The sequence below is a fragment of the Phoca vitulina genome, unplaced genomic scaffold (genome assembly GCF_004348235.1).
Source record: "Phoca vitulina isolate PV1807 unplaced genomic scaffold, GSC_HSeal_1.0 scaffold42, whole genome shotgun sequence".
Taxonomy (NCBI): domain Eukaryota; kingdom Metazoa; phylum Chordata; class Mammalia; order Carnivora; family Phocidae; genus Phoca; species Phoca vitulina.
This window is the reverse complement of record NW_022589745.1, coordinates 9843403-9860087: the sequence shown is the minus strand read 5'-3', so window position 1 is coordinate 9860087 and position 16685 is coordinate 9843403.

Sequence of the window (16685 nt, the reverse complement as noted above, 5' to 3'; positions counted from 1 at the left end):
TTCTTACCTTTTACTAGATTATTGCAAAAAAAAAATCCTGAATATTGTTCAGGTATCAATTGTGTATTAGGTAAATTGTCAATATAATGTAGATTGACCCAGGTCATGCTATTTCATATTCTTTTACTTACGTTTCTATAACATAAATATTATCACTTGAACTTTATTTGGCCTTACCTAGTGTGTCATTATTTTATTGTTTTTATATAATTGTATAAATTACCTTCTTTTAGCTATACCTACTGAAATCAGCATAGAATTTCAGTTTTAGATTTCCTTTTTGACTAGCTTTGTCAAATGTTCCCAGGCTCTCCAGTCAATGTAATAGGAACAGGGGAGCAGAAGGCCAGTATTGTAGGAAACAGCCAATAACTAATTAGATTTGGGCATATCAGATTAGTGGCTGCCTTTTACTTGAGCAAAGAATGTGATTTTGCTGATTTTGAGATTGGCTATTTGTACATATTTCCTTAAATAGAAAAAATAACTGCATAGTTAGCTTGTATAAATCCTTCCTGAATGATGATATAAGCTAAAGCATAACAGGACTGTGGCACAGCAAAAAAATTAAGCATGTCAGGATCAGCAAGATCACCCCTGCACAGAGTAGACTAAGACCAGCTATACAGTTCCATTAGGGACTCTGAGGAACTTTGGGAAACTGAACTGGGATAAGCCAAATATGTTTCTGTTCTCTGTGGCCATACAGATTAAGCTGCATCTCTAGATTCTTAGTTAAATAAACTGGGATGTAAGTCTAACTTTCTAATAGGCAGTCTACATCACTTAGATCCCCTTGTCATCCAGCAATCCTTTGTCTCAAGAGTGATGTAACTAATCACAGATACATGAATGATGACTTCTTGGAGACAGTCAGTCTCAGTGCTCAATGCTGCAGTGCTCAGTCCCCTCGTAGGTGTCTGTTTGGGAGGCACAGTTGAGGAGTTGAGTTTCTGAGTTGGTTTCAAATATAAGAAGAGTGGCAAAGGATACATGCATGTGAAATTCATGGTTGCAACTGTTAGAAAAAAAATCATGTTGATGGTAAGACAGACTTTACTCAGAATGGTCACATGAAAGCAAAGAGATGGGGCTCAACTATGAATACAAGAAGAGCAAGTAGGGATTTAGAGCCAACTAGCAGAATGAGGGAGTAGTGGATGGAAAATTACTAAGAGCAGCCATCAAGGGGTTCTTGCTAAAGGCAGGCCAGGGTGATCCCATAGAACCTGGATAGTGGTGGGCGTTGAGGAATTTGATCAGATATGGAAGGTGATCACATAGGGAGGCTGTCCTTTGAACTAACATTGTAAACGGTATCTTTCAGAGTTATGAAATATGACAACCCTGTATTTGAGAATACATTCATATTTGGCCATTTTTCTATTATGAAGTGATTACATTTAATTTTCCCAATTTCCTGTTGTTTTTTTTTTAAAGCCTTATTTGTTTGAATTTATAGGTCCTGGAAACTTGAACTTTGTCGATTATGTATGTTGCACATAACTTCACTTTGACTTTCACTTTTTTGGTAACTTTTGATGAACTGAAATGTGGTCAGTTATAGATCTTTTCCTTTATGGTTGATAATTTTTGTAATTTAAGGATATGGAGATAATCAGTTACATTAATTTATAAAAGCTTTATAGTTATACTATCTCTGTAATCCATTTAAAATAGTTTTTTAATGCTACAAAGTAGGATTCTATTACTTTTTATTTCCCCTCAGTTGCCCTACCACCACCCACTTCTTGATTATCTACACTCCCATTTCTGTATGTCATGTATGTTTGGGTAATCTTGGAAGCCTCTATGTTATATTCAATTTGTCAGTTTGTACATACCTTTTCCAATACCACACTGTCTTAATTATTCAGAGCTTTACAATAAGACTTCATAAATTCTTAAGGCCTCCCTCTTCGGTCCTTTCCTAGAATGTTGTGCTAGTTTTTTTCTTATTTTCACTTCCATATTAATTGTAAAATTATACCTTAAAACCTGGAATTGCGTTGAATTTGTAAATCTATACTGGGAGAATTGCCTCTAACATATATTGACTTCTCCAAACAGAACATATTTTACCTCTCATTCATTTAAAAATAAATTTTCATAATACATTTTCTTCATGTATCTTGTGAATCTTTGGTTTCCTAGGTACTTCATAAATTTTGATATTTTTTAGAAGTATATTTAATCTTTATTTTCTAACTTATTTCTAATGCATCAAAAGGCAATGATTTTTATGCATGGATTTTTACTAAAAAAAATCTTACTGGGGTGCCTGGGTGGCTCAGTTGGTTAAGCGACTGCCTTCGGCTCAGGTCATGATCCTGGAGTCCCTGGATCGAGTCCCGCATTGGGCTCCCTGCTCGGCAGGGAGCCTGCTTCTCCCTCTGACCCTCCCCCTTCTCATGTGCTCTCTCTCTCATTCTCTCTGTCTCAAATAAATAAATAAAATCTTTAAAAAATAAATAAATAAAAAATAAATAAATAAAAAAAATCTTACTGTTCTTAACTGTAAAAAAATATACCTGTAAGATCTTATAGATTTTCTATATAATAACCATATCACCTGAAACCTGTTTTTTTTTTTTTTTTTTTTTTTTACCTTTCCCTTCTTTTTTTTTTCTTTTTAAGAGAGAGAGGGAGAGGGAGAGCACATGTATGTGGCAGAGGGAGAGGGAGAGAGAATCTTAAGCAGGCTCCATGCTCAGCATGGATCCCCACATGTGGTTCCACCTCATGACCCTGAGATCATGACCTGAGCTGAAATCAAGAGTCAGGCACTTAACCGGCTGAGCCATCCAGGTGCCCCCTTTCCCATCCTTTTTAATTACAACCTTTTATGCCAACTAGGTATTCTAAGCCAATATGAAATAGAACTCATGGCACCAGATATCTTTGTCTTTTTTTCTCATAAGAAAAGTTAACAATTTATCATTAAATATACTTGCTATACATTTTTATAAATAACTTTTATCAGATTAAGGAATTAATTTCTCTTCCTAGGTTTGAGACTTTTTTTAAATCATAAATGGATCTTTAGTATTAATTGTTTGTTGACTTTTTCTGTGTTTGAGAAAAGCTTACGTTTTTTCTTTAATATGGAGAATATATATAGAGAGAATATAGATGTTCTATATATAGATAGACACATCTATATATAGAATATATATAGTGTTAATATACATAGTGTTAATATTTTCAGGGTACAGGCAGATCAAGAAGTATTTGATCTATTTTATGCTGCTGAATCCAGTTTGCTATATTTTATTCTGATTATATCATTTATTCTGATGTTCATGAATAATAGTCTGCCATTTTCCTTTCTGCTACTGGCTTAGAGTTTTCTGGTTTCAAGTTATGCAAAGCTTGGGACATCTGGGTGGCTCAGTCAATTAAGCATCTGCCTTCAGCTCAGGTCATGTTCCCAGGATCCTGGGATCAAGTCCTGCATCAGGCTTCTTGCTCAGCAGGGAGCCTGCTTCTCCCTCCGCCTGCCACTCCCCCCCTGCTTGTGCTCAATCTCTCTCTGTCTCTCTGACAAATAAAATCTTAAAAAAAAAAAAAAAAAAAAAATAATCAAGTTATGCAAAGCTCATAAAACAATTTGGGTTGTTGTTGTTGTATTGTTTTCCAAGCCTTTTTTCTCAAATAATAAATACTTAGAGGACCTAATATCTGTCAAAAAGAAAAAAATGGGCCTTCGATTAAAAACAGATCTTCAAAATGAACCAAAAACTGAGAGGACTTTAAGGAGAGGTAGACAAAATTTATAATCATATTAAACATTTCTTCAATAACAGAACAAGTAGAAAAACAGTGGGAATAGAAGAGACTCCACCAAAGGCCTTTTTTTAGGTGATCACAAGTTTAAGATTGTTACTTTTAATGAAATGACACACTTCATCATTAGCAAATGATCTTATTTTCTCCTGGTAATATCCTTTGATTTAAAATCATTTTGTGTATGTAATATTAATAAAGGAAACTCCAGCTTTCTCTTGATTTGTGTTAATATGTGTATTATCTATCACTACCTTAAATTACCACAACTTTAGCTTTAATGCAACACCCGTCTATTTCACAGTTCTCTAGGTCAGAAGTTGAGACATAACCTGGCTCAGCTGGTTTTTTGCTTGGGTTTCACTAGGTCAAAGTCAAGGCATCAGCTGAACTGTGTTCCTTTTGAAGACTCTGGAGATGAATCTGCTTCTAAGCGCATTTAAACTCTTGGCAAAATTCAATTCCATGTGATTGGCGGACTGAGGTCCTCTTTTCCATTCTAGTTGTTGATAGATTGTTCTCACCCCTAGAGGTGCCTGCATTTTTTGGCTTGTTGCTTTCTTCTTCCATCTTAACAGACAGCAATTGAAAGTTGATTTCTCAGCTTTGAGTCTCTCTGACCACCCCTCCACGTATCTTTTCTCCCTCTTCCACTCTATCTCTTTTGTACTGACAAGGGACTCATGAGACTACATTGGGCCCACACTGATATCCAGTGTATTTCTCTGTTTTAAGGTCAGCTGATTGGCAAATCTCTCATAGTAGCATCTAGATCAGTATTTGAATAATTAGAGGGTGGGAATCATGGGTGGTTGGGGCATCTGCCTCTCTCAGTATGGTATATTTTATCCTTCCTTGCAAATGACTTGCGACTTCATATTTAAAGTGGCTATGCTTTAAGAAGTATAGAGTGCTCTCCTTTGTTTTGGCTGTTTTATAATCAGTGAAAATGTCTTTTAATTGAGATGTTTAGGTAATTAACATTTACTGTGGTTATTGATATGCCTTTGCTTAAATCTATCATCTTTCTATTTTCTGTTGGGCCCATCTGTTCTTACTTCACTCTTTCTTCTCCTTCTGCTTTCTTTTGAATTAATGATGCTTTTTAAAAATTATTTCATTTTATCTTTTTTGGGGGGGCTTATTGGCTATAATCCCTTATTTTTGTGTTTTATTAATTTTAGGTAGTTGATAGGAGTTTAACTTCTATTTTACTTATGACAGCCTATGTTCAAATGATGTATATGTTTACTTATAGTGTAAGAAACTTACAATAATTTATTTCACTTCATTCCAGACTTTGTATTATTGCTGACATACACTTAACTTTTATATATATTATGTAGCCCTCCCTAAAGAATTATTATTTTTAAGACTTGATTAACTTTTTAAAGAGTTTTAAGTACATGGTAAAATTTGTATATGCAATTTTATATACTGTAATATCATAGTATCACTTGAGCATAGAACACTTTGGTTCTTTGTGGCATCTTATATTTGGAGACCATGGATTATCTTGAATCAATGCATTCATAGGTTTTTTTATACTGAATTTAATACACATATAGCCTTTTTAAAAATATGTTCTATTTCCTTCACCTTTCTCTTCTAGAATGCTTGAGGATTTTCTGTAGTTCACTAGTCCTTTTGTTACTTTTTTTTCTGAGTTTTTCCCTAAATATAGTTTCGATTGCTATGCCTTCAAGCCTTTAATTTTTTTTGTTTTTTTTTCAGTGATGTCTAGGCTACTTTTAATCCTGCTTTTTTTTTTTTTTTTAATCTCACCCACTTTAGTTTTCATCTCTAGAAGTTTAATTTTTATCTTTTTTATCTCTAACATTTATATATCTACTTAACTTCTTAAACATACGGAATACAGTTATAATAGTTTTAATTTCTTTGCCCATTATAGCTAACAAGTGCTGGATATCGGGCCATTTTAATCAATTGATTTTTCTCCTTATTGCAATTCACATTTTCCTACCTTTTTTGCATGCTTGATCATTTTTAACCGGATCCATACATACATTGTAAATTATGCATTGCAAATAGAGTGCTAGATATTTTTTGCCTGCCTTTGAAAATTCTTGAGGTTGTCAAAATCTAGCCACTGCAATTCTCTTGGGCTTTATTTCTTCAACTCTGGGAGTCCGTTGGATTCTTCCTGGGTTCCTCTTCTACATCATAAGAGTGCAGTAACTCTCTTAAGGCCTTAAGCTAAGGCATTTATACAACTGACTTAGTTTGTTTCCCGTCTTCCAGAGATCAGTGTTTTGTATTGCTCACTTGCCAGCATCTTGAAAACTACTGTGTCTTATATTTTGTCTTTGTGTATTTTTCTAAGTGGTTAAATTAGATCCCTATTCTCTTTATCTTGCCTGAAAGTGGAAGTCTACACTCTTTTTAGTATAATGAAATTTCGAAGTTTTCTTTTCCCTTTTGCCCTAAGTTTTAACATTACTAAAATTTATTTTTGTTAATGATGTGAGGCAGGAATCTCAGATGATTTTTTTCCCCATTAAGAATAAGCAATCATCAGAGCACATTATTGGATATTCTATTCTCATTACACTGGTATGTGATATTTTATAGCCAATTTAAAGCCACAATACTCCTTTATTATTTTGTTAGATGCTTTAAGTAAATTTAAGTGAGGTGTTGTCCTAGCAGGTTTATCATCTTCTTAAAATAGCTGCGGAAATTAAGGATCATCGCAGTGTAGTTACTTGTCCAAGATTATACTGAATTAAGTGACTGAATTGGGAATGTAATTCATATGCATGAGCTCTGACTGAAACATTTGTCATCCCTGCACTCAGTTCCCCTCATCTGGCTGATGAAGTGGTTTCTGTCTTAATGTAGAACTATTTAAAAGTGTGATCAGCTCTTAAAAGCAGGAAACACTCCTTTGACTGAGGAAATTTTACTCCTAAGCCTTATATTTATTACATTGTGCCATATCTTTCTCACTTCTTCATTTACCATACTCACCTCTTCATTGAATGCCATCAGATTATAACTGAATAATTTTGTCACTGGTGTAACTTGGTTCCTTCTTATGGTTATGGCTGCTGCTTTTAAGTTAATTATTTAAATTGTAATGACTAGTGAATTAATATACTCCAAATTTATTTCTAAAGTAAAGCCTTATTAACCGATTTTTAGACTTTTATTACATCTATGTATGCTGTGTGCTAGCATGAGGTATGACTGTTTGTATATACTCACATATATGAATGGTCAAAGGTATATCAAACATATGCAGATAAATAAAAATAATCTTTTTTTTATCGGCAGGTTTCTATGTGCCATATTTTGTGTGACGTGTAAATATTAACTCTATACATTTTAATCTTATTGGGCAAGTGCTATTTTTCCTACTTTAGATATGGGAATCTCAGAAACATTAATTAGCTTGTTTGATGTCATGCAACCAAAAAATGCTCTTGTAGAGATTCAAACTCAATCTTACCTGGGACTCTGAAATTCATGCTGTTCTCATTTCTCTGCACTCAAAGGTCATAGACTGTTATTACAGCTCAACAAAGTACAGAGTACCAGTAGGTATAAAGCCATAATAGTAAGTGCAGTTTGTGACACAATTCACTGAAGTCCACAGTAATTTCCTCTCATCTTGTATGCTAGAACTAAAGCAGATTATCTTTACTTTAAGATAGCATCACCTTTTCAACAACTGTTAGAATTTTATTTTTCTGCTTCCCTATGTTCTGTATAATAAATGAGTTGGATTAGAAAGATGAGCCCATCTGGAGAAAGGCATACAGATCCATTTCTGACATTATCTCTCAAGAACAAATGTTTCCATGTTTCCTTACACTATCAAAACAGACACCAAGAAAAGGATGTGCATGATCTTGAATATCAGTCTTGGTGATTAGATCTTCTACATGAAGGAGTAGTGACATACTATAAGAGCAGGGACACTGAAGAACTACCAGGGAATGCCGAGGATGGGGAAGTGATTGAGAAGCTCGCCAATAGGTAGAATCATAGAAGGAACTGGAATATCTGCGTAGATTGTTGACTCGTGGGAGACATTAAATACACTTTCAAATCTCTGGCTGTCCTGTGGATAAGAAAATTCTGTGGTTTTGTCATCCCATAAATCTCACTTGAAGAGATTATAGTAAGCAAATGCTGATATGATGAAGTGATGAGCTACACCTGCTCCTCAAGATGGGCAAATAGAAGTTGGATAACCAAACGTCCTTCAGAATCCTGTATCCAGGAGTCTTTACTTTTTAAAGGACTGAATATTATAAGTGTTTTAGGTTCCTTTCTAACTCTGGTCTTCTGTGATTTTGTGAAGTTAAGACACTTGGCTATTTCTTTCCATACTCATCCACAAATGGCAAGATAGGAATGTATCTATAGTATGGGAGTAGAATGGGTTACCTTTAAATTACATCCTGAGGGTCTCCTAAACTTTCAACACATGAGAAACCCGTTGGTTCTAAACCATCTGGAAATTAACTCCAGTATTCTTGGCATGGATAGGACAGACTTGTATATTAGTTGTCTTGGCAAGTGTAAGGCAAAGATGTGTGGAGAAAATAGAAGCCGAATTTTGACCTGTAGTCTGAACTTTGAACTGCTTAGATTAGAAACTAATGGCCAGTTAAAGAAACCCTGAGGCACTCTGGCTTTTGTGGAGGTAATTTCCTTGGAGCCCTTACTTATTTTTTTGACCTGTCACATGGATTTTTCAGTCTATTACAGTGTTTCCTTTCTTCAGAATGTTTTCATTGCCTCTCATCATTTAGCTACTTAAACTTGGATTTTAGAAGATGTTCTTACTTTCCACAGTTTGACTCTCCTCTGTCTTTGGGGACTTGGATTCTCTTTTTATTTTCTTGTTTTTTCTAGCTACTTTGAGTCAAGACCTCACCCTATAGAGTTCCATTACTTGGACACCAATCTGGGCTGAGCTTCCTTTTGTAGGGGGCATTTGTCACATCCATCCTGAACCTTGTGTGATAAAGACAAGATAATTTACATCAATTTACGGGTAGATGAAATAAAATTTACAAAAATTTGAAGTATACCTGGCATTAGAAGAAAGTCATACTTTGACTATTGTCTACTCCAATAGTTCTTAAGTTCCCTGAAAACAGGGCAAACCTTATTTTTTGCATTCTCTTAATTTTTTAATTTTTTGCATTCTTAATACTTTGACTTGAATTTCTCCAGGAGAATTTCAAAGTTCTGACAATCACTACATCCTAGGAAGAATCTTTTTTGTGCTCTAAAGGCAAAATGAAATGATAAAGAATATCCATTGAGTTTATGGTATAAAGGGGTGACTTATTGAAATAGTTACCAAGGGCAAACAGAACCTTCATTTATGTTTTCTGAACTGATTTTCTAAGTACAGAGAAAAGAATTTTGTCTGTCTATGTCTGACTGTCTGTCTACCTGTCATCATCTCTCTATCCTTTCACCAATGAGCAGTAAGAGTTAGAGAACCAGATGGATCTTGGAGACAGAGCAGGAGAGAAGGACAAAGCAGATTATTATGCTCCACTACTAAATTTGACCGGATACTAAAATTATTCAAGAGGTGTCTTGAAACTTTTATGCAGCTTAGTTCTAATTACCAAAGTTAGAGGCCAGGAGGGGAGTTGGAATGAATTGAAAGAGAATTTGTGAACTTTAACATGCATTTGGGATTAGTACCAAAATGAGAATCAGAAACCTAAAACCTTTGTTTTACAAAAATGTTGGTGTAACCATGATCTGACCTGACGTTGAAAAATAAATGCTTGGGCGCCTGGGTGGCTCAGTGGGTTAAGCGTCTGCCTTTGAGTCAGGTCATGATCCCAGGGTCCTGGGATGGAGCGCTGCATCACGCTCCCTGCTCAGGGGGGAGTCTGCTTCTCTCTCTGCCCCTCCCCCCTGCTCATGTTCTTTCTCTCGATCTCTTGCTCTTTCTCAAATAAAATCTTAAAAAAAAAAATAAATGCTCTATTCCACAGGCTGTATGAGGAAGGATGAGACTGCAGAAATGTAGAGAGTGGCAGATATTCAAGTTCACACAGATTAATTGCATGGTGGCTCTGGGTGAAGGATCATTTGGCAGCAAAAGTGCCGATGATAACTGGGATTATAAAAGATAGGTATTTGCCTTTCTAGGTTATAGGGGCAAACCTAAGCCAGAAATTAGTTGTCAGCCCTAATATGAGAAGATACATCCCAAGAAAGCAATGACTGACTATGCATGTAACCAAGAGAAAAGACAATCCATCTTCCCAAAAGGGCAATGCACAGTAGAGGGATAAAGGCAAGGTGGGCACATTTTCAGTCTTAAGACAACAATAATTTGGGATCCAGCCACTGTGGAATACACTATTCTTCACATACTGAATGCCTTAGTCGTGAATGATTCAGGAGCTGAATGGAGCTTAACCCAAAATATAGATTTCAGTGGAAATAGCTGGAAAAAGCAGGATCTGGAAGTACAGTTACTGAACTAAAGTAAAAGCTTGAACTTTATACACGTGGACTAATAATTTTAGAGACCATAAAACTTAATCTAAGAAACGAGTGTTTTCAGCAAGAAGTAAAAGACCAGCTTTAGTCCAAATGTTACATAAAACTACAGACCGTGTAGTATAGACCCAGAATAGGACAACAAAAGATCATTTTTGAATGAAAATCAAGAAAAACATAACTGACTGCTAACCAATGCCCTAGAACCTAGTGAAGAGTAATGATCTCAGGGTTGTGAGATGGAGCCTCACGTTGGGCTTTGCATTGAGCATGGAGCCTGTTTAAGGTTCTTTCTCTCCCTCCCTGCCCCCCTCTTAAAAAAAAGTTTATTGTTCTTCACTTTCCTATCTCTGCCTTCTTTTTTAAAAAGTAGGTATATTTGATTTATTAGTTCTTCCTCCCTAGCCAATTACTTTATCATGAAAACATAAAAAAAAAAAAAGGCTAAGAAAGTGCTACTTCCTTCTGACCATTTTAAAACCTTTCATTTGTTACCAGAAAACCATGTCAAGTGTCTGCGTTGAAAATAGAGACCCACGAATACCAATGTTTCATCATTTTTGGTATTTTGCCAGCGGACAGTTTAGTATCTTATTATGAGCCATAAAATTGCCAGTAATTTTGAGATTAAAAACATGAACATTATAAATTTGACTGCATAAAAACTCACAAAGCCAATGAGTTATAACCTCCATTTGTGGACAATTTCTGAGATTAAGTAAGAATGTAGGGCATGAGAGATTCACCAATTAAAACATCTTTAAATGTTGACACTGAAAGAGCTTTTAGAGAATAACTAATGCAATTAATTGCCATTATTTTCACCATTTTTTTTTTAGAGCGCTAATACAATATCAGGAAGGAGCTGCAAACTGAATTCAGAACAATATGAATTTGACACTTGCTTCCATTATGTGCCAGATGTTTGACTTTGGACAAATCCTTTGCCCCTGATTTTCAAATCTCACATACGTAGGAGAAAATGAAGCCCAATTTTAAGGCTATAGTGAAGATTATTACTAATTATATTGGTGCTTGGCACAGTGACAGACCGGCTTTCATTATTGGTCATGGAGCTCTAACTTGGGTGGTGGTAGTTCAGTAACCCCTTAATTATATATAATGTTTATGTTTCTGAAGCTCTTTTCATATATAATCCCTAATTTATAAAAAGGTTCAGTAAAAGGCATGTTAACAGCAACTTTCTTGACTGCTTGTTACTGGATAGGCCCTGGGCTAATAATCTTACATCCATTACCTCATTTTATTCTAAAAACATCTTTGGTATAGGCATTATTATCAACTCCGATAAAAGGCTTAGAAGAAATTAATAAATTGGTCACTGGAGGCTACTGGCAAGTGACAAGTCTAAATTCAACATCTCATTTCTGACATTTCTGAGTTCATAAGAACTGAATGGTACTACTTACTAAAAAAAAAAAAAAAACAAAACTGATTTAATTAAACTAGAATTTAAGTCTCATATAGATGACACTGAATTTAAGTGACTTGAGTTATATTTGCATTTCTTCCTATGTAATGGGAAGATTTTAAAATACTCAAATATTTTCATAGTATACAATGACCTCCTAGAATTTGGAACCTGCAAAAGAATTGATCATCTTGTCTAACCAATTTTTAATATCTTATTCATCATCAGATTTAGGAAGGCATGTAAAACAGCTTTACTGTAATTATATATAGTGTGAGAGATATAGCTGAATATAAATTTAAGAAATATACATTTGCAAATATTAAGTTAAATAATGTTAAGTGTTTCTTAAATTGTTCTTTTCTAATAAAAATAGGTAATTTATGGCTATGAATAAAGAGGTTCCTTAATTTGAATTTCAGTTTTTAAGCTTGTGATTCACTGAAGTGCAATTTACTGACTTTGCATTTTCAGGTGTAAAGTGCTGGTTCGTAAAAAAAGACTATTGCATAAATGATATCATTGCACAATACATATTAAATAGTGATTATAATGATATATTTATGGAATTTGAGTTCCTGCTTCATATATATTTGTGGATATATTTCTCATGGCTCCTATTTTTTTGTGGTGGTTTATGCAATTTTCTGCTATGCAGAGACCTAAGTGAAATCAAGAAAACGTCCTTGCTTCAGAACTCAATTTTTAAAATATATTTATTGATTTCCAATGTCAATGGGTAGGTTCCTTGGGGAGCAAACTCTTGAGATGGAGATGAGTGTGCAGAAAGTCTGTTGGGGTATACTGTAGGGATTAGCATCTGCAATAGGGAGGGAAAGACTACTACTCTTTCTGGGCAGAAAGAGAAGGGCTCTGTGAAGGATTAATAGCAAGGATTCAGGAAAGCCTACAGGAACACTAGAGCTAAGAGAGCCCTGCAGAATTGTGAGGAATTGGGGCAAGGTGACTAGCCCTTTAGATCTTCCTTAACCAGTCATTGAATTCAGGCTGTCTCTAGGAAGGAATCATGGCCTTTGTGAGGTGGTTCTCCTCAGTGGAGGGAAATTACCCTTAGGGAGCAGAGGATTTGTACTGCTTAGAGTGCCAATGGTAGATAGCCCTCGGTTAGTTGCCAGTTTCCTTGGAAATCACCTCAACTGAAGAGGACCCATCTGTCCAAGGCCATGAGACATTCCAAGTGGCCTACATCCAGTTATCAACTGATGTGGGGGTATAAAAACCTGACCCTTTGTTTATGGTCTTATATGGAATTGCATATAATCTGATTTATATGCTAAAGCCTTAACTCCCCCATACATCTGTATTGGAGATGGGGCCTCTAAGGAGGTGGTTAATAAGGTAAAATGAGGTTATAAGGGCAAAGCCCTGATCTGGTACAACTGCTGTCCTCATAAAAGAGAAAGAGACAACAGAACTGACTCTTTCTCTGCCATATGAGGACAAAGGGAGGAGGTGGACTTCTATAAGCCAGCGAGGTGGACTTCTATAAGCCAGCAAGAGCACTCTCACCTCTCGCTAGAATTTGAACCATGTTGGAACCCTTGATCTTTGACTTCTCTAGTCTCCAGAACTGTGAGACAATACATTTCCATTGTTCAAGCCACCTAGGTTTGATATCATTGTGACAGCCTGAATAGACTAAGGCACCCTTTCATTCTAATATGCAGGAGGTCTGTTTCCTAGGGAACCCAAATTCTGGTGGTTGGAACTAAGAAGGACATATGAGAGCAGCCACTGGGATGGAATTTGGGGCAGGATCATCTGCCGCCCAGCGAGTAAGGAGGACCACACTGCAAGTGGTAAGTAAAGCACATGTCACCCTTGGCACAAAGTGGTAATGTAACTATTGAATTTCCTCACTGGGGAATGGACATGGCATACCAATGGAAAGAAATCCTTTGGCTAGTATGATTTATCAAGGATTTGAGGAATGTGGGTGGAATACCACTGAAATTGCAATGGAATTGATGACTACTACTAAGGGGGAAGAAAAGATAATGAAAAGTTGATCAATTAACTGGCAATTCAAAGCTAAGTTTTAAACTCAGAAGGCTTCCTTCATAACATGTAAAAGGAGTCCTCATCTCCTGCGGTGATAGGACAGAGAAAGCTTGAGGACCAGAACTTAAGAGTAGGTGCACCCCAAAGAAGCTTCAACTATTAATACAGACTGGTTTGCTATGCCAAGGTCAAGGAACTGGTTAAGGAATGGGGTCTTGACCTACAGGATGGAAACACCAGGGGGGATTCCCCTGAAAATAATATAATCCCAGGTTACTTGGGATCCTCTGAGTCTGCATAAGTGGCACATGGAGGTTGCAAAAAATATAGCATTTACCAAAGCAACATCTCATGTTCTGGTGAGAGGTCAATAGCATCACTTAGAAGTTCAGTGGTGGTTTTGCTCTGTATGCCAGGGCTGATGGTAGGAGAACCTGCCATAGAATGACTATTGGCAATGGATGTGATGGGACCCCCACAGCAATAGAGGACAGGACATATCACTCACCATCAGAAGGCTGGCGGTCACAATAATCATAATGAGTGGCAGAATTGCAGGTGCAGCTGAGTGAGCTGACCTTCAGAGTGTTAGAGATGGTTCATATGGCATCTCTAGGAACAAAATAAATGGGCAATCAAAAAGATACAAGTCAGTCTATACAATCAAAGGAAATCAAGGGTGGAGAGTCAAGAGGCTGAAGGGCATCTTCCCAATGAAAAGTTAATATTCCTTTCTCAGTGTCAAAATTTGAGGGAGCTTTCAGACTAAGAATGGATAGATTAAAGAGACCAGGTCACCAGGAGGAGAAAGCCTAAAACACTGCTAGTGTACATCACATTGCTTCCTAGTCCTTGCCTACAGGGAGTATGGCATTTTAGTTGCTTAACTGGGCACAAGAGGAGTGCTTCAAACTTGTCAGGACTGTTGAACACAGAAAGAAAGCTGACCAAAATATCATCAGGGTCATGCTATTAGAAAGGGAACATTTTGAGATCAGGTCATAAATGAAGTCCTGCCCCACGTTTGGGTCATCTGGGTCCATTTGAAGTTTAGGCCCATCCTTTAGTCATTTATACAGTTTCCAAATAGATGTACCTGTTCATTAACACAAGCACCAAAGTCATTCCTTAGTCTTTGGGTTTAGAGCTGTGATTTTGGTTAAGGCCAAGGGGAAGCCTCTACACTGGTCTTCCCTATTTTCAGCAAGATAAAAAATGAAAAACAACCTCACATCTCAGGTTAAGTGGCAGGGATTAGTATCCCCTTTAAAGATCTCACAAATGCAAGAGTTGTTTTCTTTCATATCTCCATGAATTTCAACAATCTCTTGGGAGGCGGGGGGTTGATGGAACCTGGAGAATAATAGAAGATTCCTGCAGACACAACCAGGTAGTTAGTAGCTCCAATTACTGCTGCCGTGTCAGATGCAGCATACTGGCTGGAAAAGATTAATATGACCTTTGATCCATGAACTACATCCATTGATGTAGCAAATGAGTTCCATCTCTATCAGAAAAGAAGATTAAAAATCTGTATTCACATGGAACTGGCAGCCTACATTTTAAGTTTTGCTACAGAGGTCTGTTTAAGCCTCCTGAGTCCTCTCTCAATGTAGTCTCAAGAGATCTGGAGGTTCCTTAACACAACAAAGGGGTGCACCTTATCAATGAAATCACATATTTGGATCAAATGAGCAAGAAATGGCTAGCATGTTGGAAGTCTCAGGAAGACATTTGACCTCTAAAGGGTGAGAGAGAAAAGACTTAAGGGCCTACCACATAAATAGAATCTTAAGGGAGTTCAGGGGTCTGGGGCATGCTAGAATATCCTCCAAAGGTAAAAGACAACTTGTACCTTGTACATTCCACAAGGAGGAAGGAGACACTGTTTCTAGTAAGTTGCTCTCCGTTTCTGAGGCAGAATATTACATTTCACCTCTGGGAATACTGTTTTGACCTGCCTACTGGGTGACACACAAATTTGCCAGCTTTGAAAGGAGCTCAAAGGAGGAAAAGGTTTGTAGCAGATGCAGGCTGTAGTATAAATAGCCCTGATGCTTGGCCCACGTGATCCAGCAGATGCCATGATGTTACAAATACCATTCATGGGAAAAGATGCTTTGAATAGTTTATTATAAGCATGGATGGGAGAATCATAATGCACGCCATAACGTTCTGGAGCAAGACCATGACAAGTGCATCAGGGATGATACACATTTGAAAAATAGCTCTTGGCATGCAGTCAGGCCCATGCTTTCAGTAAGAGAGTCTGAATGTGAGTCATCAAATGACCATGCAGATGTAGATGGCTGTCATAGGAGGGTTTTGTGAAACCAGCCAAGTCATAAGATCAGGGGATCCCAACCACCAACTAGATAAAATGACATGGCTATTGGACTTCAGTTAGCCTGTCTTGACCACTCCAGTGTTAGTACAGTGCACTTATATATTAAGTAGCCATGGAGGCAGGGATAGAGGCTATATATGGGTCCAAGACTATGAGCTCCCGCTTACCAAGACCGATTAGCTACCGGTGTCAGCAAATACCCAAACTGCCTGGAGCAGAGAACAAGTCTGGGTCCCCACTGTGGTATTATCTTTCAAAAAGACCAACAGGTTTCCTACAAGTTATTCATTTGGGCATTTTTCTATCTTAGAAGAACCAGCTTTTTCTGTATTTTGGACATGGTTTTGTTTTTCCCGTCCTCAGGGACTCAGTACCACTATCTGAGGACTTAAAAGAACTTTTTTTCTGGGGCACCTGGGTGGCTCAGTCGTTAAGCATCTGCCTTCGGCTCAGGTCATGATCCCAGGATCCTGGGATCGAGCCCCGCATCGGGCTCCCTGCTCTGCGGGGAGCCTGCTTCTCCCTCTCCCACTCCCCCTGCTTGTGTTCCCTCTCTCACTATATCTCGCTGTCAAATAGATAAAATCT